Source organism: Nipponia nippon, unplaced genomic scaffold (genome assembly GCF_047370975.1).
Source record: "Nipponia nippon isolate SJK-2023a ecotype South Korea unplaced genomic scaffold, ASM4737097v1 scaffold_3, whole genome shotgun sequence".
NCBI classification, from domain to species: Eukaryota; Metazoa; Chordata; class Aves; order Pelecaniformes; family Threskiornithidae; genus Nipponia; species Nipponia nippon.
In genome coordinates, this window is record NW_028262347.1 from 122,055,260 (window position 1) to 122,062,811 (window position 7,552).

A 7,552-nucleotide genomic window follows, 5' to 3' on the forward strand; every position below is an offset into this window, starting at 1 on the left:
AGGAGAACAACTTACAAATCTGTATGCTTAGGAACTTTAAATTTTACCTTTTTAGAATATCAGCTAAAAGTCAGAAAGTGGTGTCAAGGTCGAAGGATTAAAATAATCTTAAATCATTTTAGAAAACCTACAAGGGTCCCAGTCCTCCAGCCTGTCGTTTCCAAAGCGAGTTACGCCGCGTGGGGCCCGTGTCCCACTGATGTTGCAGGGCTGGGGCTGCTGAGCTCCGATGGCTCGTTCAACAGGCAGCAAATCGCAAGGATCTTCTCTCTGAGAAGGAAAGAGAAGAACACACATGTTGTGTTCGGTGCCAGCGGTGGAAGAAGTAAGGTGGCAGAGGTATGTGTATTAGCAGCCTACTTTTTTTCTGCACAAGAGCTTGCAGGGTCTTTGTAGTCTCATAATGTCAGTGCAGAGATCAGAGGGACAATCCTGCCCCTGTCACACCTGTCATTTATCCCTTCTCAGCCACTACAGGTGCTTTGTTTGCAGACTATCACAGTCCTTCCCAACTCGCATTACTTGCAGTTAATACAAAATCTTTAAAATGTACCCTGCAGATAAGAAAAATCCCTCATAATTTTCCATGTGGATAGAATTAATCAAGTTGTGATTATGACACCAAATTAAATTACTTAGAACACCATAAAATCCTTGTTCATCTCAGTGTCAGTATCTTTAAGAAACTGAATAAAAAAAAATGTAAGTCCTCTCTGTGGAAATTAAAATAATTTCTGTTTCCAGACACTTTTTCTTGAGTGTTTCAGATACCATGGATGATGGGACCACTGCAGGGCCTCCACTGGTGGAAAAGAAATCTGAGAGCAGCCCCCTATTTTTAAGGCTTCTAGCTGCAAATAGCAGTGACAAAAAGGAACAGGATTATAATCGCTACCTGGGGAAGCTGGAGAACAAACCCGATATATTTAGAAAATCCATCATTACTTGTGGTTTAGTTCCTTGTCTTCCCCAAAACAAGTTGAAAGCAACCTCATGAGTTTGGGGAAACATATTTGTGTACTTTTCTGACGAAGTGTTAGGCTGTGAGTTTTTCTCCTTTCAGAAAGTAATCCATTGTTCCCCGCAGCGGGTGTCAGGTTCTTCTTTTACTGTAGCATTTACTGCAGCACACTGTAAAAAGGCTGGCTGGAGAGAAGACGTGGCACTTGGACAGCACGAATATTTATCCCTTCATCACACCATCCCCGCTTAGGTCTCGCATCAGCCAACTTCAGAGGTTTAGCACAATTACTAGCGTAACCCCCAGATCCGTAAGCGTTCTTCCAGGTGCGACGTGGCACCTAATAATGCACCTTTTTTAGCATAGACATCTGGAATAAGCATTAATTCGCAGACGCCTTCATAGCCCCGAGTGTGGTAGCTGTGTGGGGATGCAGGAGAGGTTTCTCTCGGGGTACGATGCACGTGCTGATCGCTACGGAGGAGCTCAAGGCTTGTACCTGTCAGCGTCGGTTATTTTGTACAGGCAGATCAAAGCAGGAACTTGAAAACTCAAGTCCCGAAGCCTGCACGTGGTGCTACAGTGACTGGAAAGCAACCAGCCCTGTTCCCCGAGCAACCTCTTGCTTCTGTACAAAGTCCTCCTCGGTCAAAGGGTAGCACTGCTCCCTCCCTGTGCACAGGTACGCGTGGTAGCAGGATGCCTGTCGGGATCTGTCCTGGTTTCACCTGGAACAGAGTTCATTTTCTTCCCAGTAGCTGGTATGGTGCTGTGTTTTGGATTTAGGATGAGAATAATGTTGATACCACACTGATGTTTTAGTTGCTGCTAAGAAGTCAGGCACTGGCGCAGGCTGCCCAGGGAAGTGGTTGAGTCCCCATCCCTGGAGGGATTTAAAAGCCGGGTAGACGTGGTGCTTGAGGACATGGTTTAGTGGTGGGCTTGGCAGTGCTGGGTTAACGGTTGGACTCGATGATCTTAAGGGTCTTTTCCAACCTTAACGATTCTGTGATTCTATGATAAGTGTTTATACTGGTCAAGGACTTTTTAGCTTCCCATGCCCTGCTCGGTGCAGAAGAAGCTGGGAGGGGGCACAGCCAGGACAGCTGACCCAGACTGGCCAAAGGGCTATTCCATACCGTATGGCGTCATGCCCAGTATATAAACTGAGGGAGTTGGCCGGCGGGGCACGGCTGCTGCTCAGGGACAAGCTGGGCATCGGTCAGCGGGTGGTGAGCAATTGCATTGTGCATCGCTTGTTTGTATATTCTTTTATCACTATTATTATTTTCCCTTCCTTTCTGTCCTACTAAATTGTCTTTATCTCAACCCAGGAGTTTCACCTTTTTTCCGATTCCCTCCCCCATCCCCCTGGGAGGGAGCGAGCGAACGGCTGGGTGGTGTTCAGCTGCCTGCCGGGTTAAACCACGACAGGATCACAAACTGGGATCTAACGATTACACAGCCAGTGGTGGGGCAGGGTGGGAGGCTCGGGGTGTCCCTTCGAGGCAGAGGGACTGGCAAAGCGTGGACCAAAGAAGATTGAACAGGAGCGACAAGGAGGCGGCATCTGGTGAGCTTGCATCCAGCTCAGTCTCCTTCCCTTCTCCATCAAGTTCTTAAAATACAGAAGGGGGCCGATCTTGCATCTGCTTTGAAATAATCTCAGTGCAAACAATCTCTCTGCTTTTAAATCACCTCAGTGCAAATGCAAAAGGGAAAGGGTGTTCGGTGCAAGAGGCCGCAGAGCTCCGGAGATCGCTTGCCTCTGCCGGACCGATGGAGCTGAGAACGGGCCAGCTCAGCGCACCCTGGCTTACACACACCGGTCGTTTATTTCACGCTCTTCTCTATCTAGACGTATGATCTAGAAAGAAGGAAAAAGTAGTTGAGGTTTAAACTCTTATCACTAAAGTGAGTCTCCCTCTACATTAAAAAACTATCCAGACATTGTAACAGGAATGGGTTCAGTTCTTATGTCATAAATTTGTGTGTGTAGAAAAAAGACTTATTGGTGAATTTAGCAGTATTTTTCGTTGAACTGGCAGTTGCTAACCATTACACCAGTATTTATTTGATTCTTAAAGAGCACAAAAGCATGGACTACAAATAAAGAAGATGGAGTAATAGCTTTTGACTGGACCACTAGCTTTAAACTTGAAATGAAGTGTCCAGTTTTGAGTTACTGTGTCCAAATGCCATTTGTACAGTTTGAAAAGTGGGGGCATTTTTCCAGCTTGTCACTGTTAGCTGTAGTTCATTCCAGTGAATGATATCACTGAAGGAGCAGTTGTTCTGCTATAAGTACTTCACTCATGACTGGAATGTATTAAATGTATTAATCTGTGCCTCAGAATGTAATTTAGGGAAGCCCTACATTTGACACATTCTTGTACATCCTTATTTTATTGCCTTATCCTGCAGGTAACAATGTCTCAAAAGCAAAGAGACTGGATGAAGTTAAAATTACATGTCACCAAATATTATATGCACTTTTTGTTGCTCATTTCGCTGTCAGAATTACGGATTTTCAACAACATTAGTTTAAATATGTTTATGACTTGATTTACACCTCTGATGTCAAAATAAAATCCCAGGCAGGAATCCAAGGCTTCTAATGAGGCGGGAGATGAGATGAAGCCATGAGGGGAATGTCCCCATCCTCACAGCTACATCTTTCACGGCAAAACTCTGTCGCGAACGGCACCTAGGCCAACCAAAGATAAAACGTGAGGGTTGAGTTATCCTGGAGAGTATTTGTCAAACCTGCTTTAAGTCAGCAGAATAAAAATGTATTTCTGCGGCAAGGTTAGACCTTATGTCAACTAAGTGAACTCATAAAGCATTTATAGCCACCTCGTGACTATTACCTGTCATAAATTCGAAACACTCTTTATCCATAGGTGTATAATTTTGAGGTACTTCGAGATACTCTTACCACCTTCTATTTTCAGTGCAACAATCATCCATATTGCTGTTGGCAATCAAACAAGGACATGATTAGTAGTCATAAATATCATTTTTGGAACTGCGTTATGAGTTATGCACCTGCAAAAAGAAACACGGCTATGGCTGCCCAAACCGCGTGGAGGTATCGAAGCCCTGGCCGTTGCAGGCAAGTATAGAGGGATATGCAATGTTGGGGTTATCAGCCCCAGATTCCTGGCAATTAAGGCAGTTTAAGTAGCTGGATTGCAAGTACAGCGCTAGCGACCACGTGCTGAAAACTCACCTACCTCTTTTTCCTTCGCGTGATGTGGAAAGCATTGAACGACTGGCACATCCCTTATTTATCTTTAATCAGAATTTCCCTGGAAGAGCTGAAAGCCACGGTGCCAGCGCCACGCTACGAGCCAGCCATATTTACTCTAAACACACCAGGCTGCTCTTCTTGTATTGACATCCGCGTCTTCCCTTGTATACATTTCAAAATAAATATCCCGAGCTACCCACAGCTTTTCCTACGGGGCGGAAAAGCCTTCGCTACGGAGCGAGGCAATTCATAAATGTAGTCAAGTGCCCCCGCTCCACCTGCAGGCATCGTTAGCTGGCAGTGATGGGGATGATAGAGGAGATGGGACCAGCGACTGAACTCCGACCTTATCGATCCAGCCACCTCCACCCAGCTGAGTTGCTGCGGTCCAGTCAGCTGAAAAGGAATTTAAAGGGCAGTCGTCTTCCCTGCTCAGCTCTCCTGTCATTAATAACGTTTTCATCCATGACAGTGATAAACACGCGGTACTTGAGGAGAGTTTATTAAGGTCAGTCTATAAATAAAAATTAAAATTTAAAAAAATGGGTTTACACAGATGAACAGATGGATGAATAAAGTGATTGGTAAAACAATAAATATGAAAATAGACAGATGGATGAAGTATCTGGCAGCAATCCTCTAAAAGCCCAATGCCTCAAATGCTGGCAATGTTACACCAGACCCTTCTGATAAAAAACAGATTTAATGAAGCTGCTGCAGAACTTACAGGTTTCGTGGATCTATGGCCTGACTAATATTTTGTCATTTAATGCCTATTCTCCAGCCTGATAAAAAGGATTGCGGCCATTTCTCTATGTCAGGTATATAACTGAGTGCTACTAAAATTTAAATGTCTCATCTGTCCTTGGATTTAAATACAGATGGCCTTAAACCTCCGAGTTTTTCTTAATGCAAGATGGTATACAATACCCTGCCTGACTTCTTTTATCCTTCTCAAAGAGACAGAGATTTGTATCTATCTCTAGTGGAATTCAGGCTACCAGCAAGCAAATATCCTTCTTCACTTCCAAAATCTGAATATCATGCAGAAAAATAAAACCAAAAAGCCCAATAACATTTCAGCCCCCATCAGTTGAGGAACGCTGGAAGGTCTTTATGCTTTATAAAATGCAAGACCACGTGACCCAAACTTCCCTTGGGAATCATTCAATGGCTTGCTATCACGTGAGTTAAATTTTAAATTTAATCCTTAGTTTAGCATTGTTTAAAAGTGACGAGAAGCTAGCAAAGGAGAAAAGTTCATTGCAATTTCACGTGATTTTTGAAGCGTCTGTTTGTGCTGGCTCTGTAGGTAGCTGAGCTTGAGCGAGGGGAGGCATCATTTAGGGAAACTCGTACCATCCTTAAGGGTAAACACTTGACTCGGAGTCAAGGCCGTAGGCTTTAAGTTTGCAACATCTAAAAGAACCTTAATTGTTGCCTCGGGTTAAATATTTCAAAACTGTTACTTAGATCATTGCAATTATTGATCCTTTATTACGCTTTTGTTCCTTGATGGTCATGCGGACATTAACTTGCATTAAGTGGAGTCACCTGCATCATTGTTTGCTGCAAATGAAGATTTTGAATACAGAATCTGAGCGGTGGCTCAGGACTCGTCCAGCCCCAGCCTGCCATCAATTTCCATTGAAAGCGGCTGCCTAAGTGAAATGGATGAGAAGAGAGGGTGCCCGGCGCCTCGCAGAAACTGCGAGACTCTGCATGATTTGGTCCTTAGGAAGCAATTCAGTCTAATAATGAAGAGGTGATGGGGCACATAACTACTGTTAGTTAAATCCAGGTATAAATGGAATAAACCAAGAGTATTGCAGGTCCCTAATGAACAATCAAAAAGGTGGTTAGGATTGTGCAGAGCAGCTGTATTACTTAAAAATAAGCAACAGTTAGGGAAATAATGGCTTTCAGCCAGTTGTCGAGTAGATCTGAATGGCAGACGGGAGAGGAGGCAGAGATCCCTCCATCAGATGTCCCCATCCAGCCCGGGACTGAGCTGGCCATAACCTGTGACACAGGACCCTGGCGCGGTGGCTCTGCACCCCATGGGCTCACCAGGCCACTAGCATGGCTCCTTCTGCTTAGAGGGAGCAGAAGGCAGACCGGGGGCCCAGCTGCCAAACCCGGGAGCTGGAGGGTCTCCACAGGCAAGCAAGCCTCCAGATTCCCTGCCACCTAGAGGAGAGTGAGCTCCCTTCCCAGCAGCAGAGAACAAGTCAAGATGCAATTTAACCATCCCTGGGGTTTTAAAACATTTTTTAAATAGGAGGTTGCGTTGTTTTGATGATGGGATTATATCCAACAAAGCTGGCTATAGGAATTATAATGGGGGAGAAAAAAAAGGATGCTTTTGAGGCTGTCTCTTGCAGCATGTCTTCAGTTCCCTCAAAGACTCCTGGAATATTTTAGGAAGACTCCTCCAAAACTGTGACTGCACCTGAGGACTTGCAGAAGATTTGCTGGGTGCTGCCACCGCCTCGGTGAACCTGGTACAGAACAGGTGAGCAGGACTGAGCAGGGGAAAGGGGACAGCATCAGGCCTTCAGGGGTTTTGGTTTCTTTTTGAAAGTTAGCGTAATAATCAAGTTTTCGTATGTCAGGAATGTTAATCTTGCTGTGCAATGCCCTGGAAAGTGCCCTTTCTTCAATTTTTGCTTTCCTGCTTTGCCACTTAGTCTCAAGGTTTCGTACCCAGACGGGATTCAAGGCAGAAGCTGTGGCTGTGAACTTTTAGGCATGAGGCTGGTGATGGTTCGAGCCGGGTCTTCCTCTGAAAACGGGACTGGGACCCCATGTCCCAGCAGCACTTCCATCCCGTTATCTGAATAATTCCGATCCTCTGCCATCAGCTCCTGCGCCCTCCTCGCTGCCTTCCTCTCCCTGGATCTGCCTGAGGACGACTGCTAATTGCATTCGGGAACTATTTGCTGCTGACTGTCAGTCACTCTGGTAATGGAGCGTTCTTGGGTGAAAGAAGAAATTCACAGATGTTTCCTTCGAAGGAGTTTCACGAATAGACCCATGAATGCACGACATGCTCTCGCCTTCACTTCTCACTCAGGCAAAACTCTTGCTGTGGGAAGGGGCCTATTCGGCACATCACTCGTTAATCTCTTTTACAAGTCTGGAAAAGCCAAACAGCAGTAACTGGCTTTTCAACCAGGGGGATGAGAAATGAAGCCACTTTTGGAGAATGATCTGAAATCGCAAAGTGACCTCTCTCTAGAAACTGGGGAGAGGAACGGGGAGGGCAAGGAGAGGAAGAGAGAGATAAAGAATTTTTATTTGTTTGCTAATACAAATATTTGAAACTGCACGGCCTC

The 7,552-nt window shown here is 45.2% G+C and overlaps 1 protein-coding gene and 1 long non-coding RNA gene across 3 annotated transcripts in view; both read left to right on the top strand.

Moving 5' to 3' along the window:
• Positions 1-2,427, top strand: part of ACADSB (acyl-CoA dehydrogenase short/branched chain) — a 29,448-nt gene extending 27,021 nt beyond the window's left edge. For both annotated transcript variants that reach the window (XR_015706791.1, XR_015706792.1), the window contains exon 14: positions 123-2,427. The gene's annotated coding sequence lies outside the window, so the exon portion shown is untranslated. The remainder of the gene's footprint in view (positions 1-122) is intronic.
• Positions 2,428-6,753: 4,326 nt separating this feature from the next.
• Positions 6,754-7,552, top strand: part of LOC148054885 (uncharacterized) — a 4,926-nt gene continuing 4,127 nt past the window's right edge. Inside the window, exon 1 of the long non-coding RNA XR_015706797.1 lies at positions 6,754-7,178. This is a non-coding gene — a long non-coding RNA (uncharacterized LOC148054885). The remainder of the gene's footprint in view (positions 7,179-7,552) is intronic.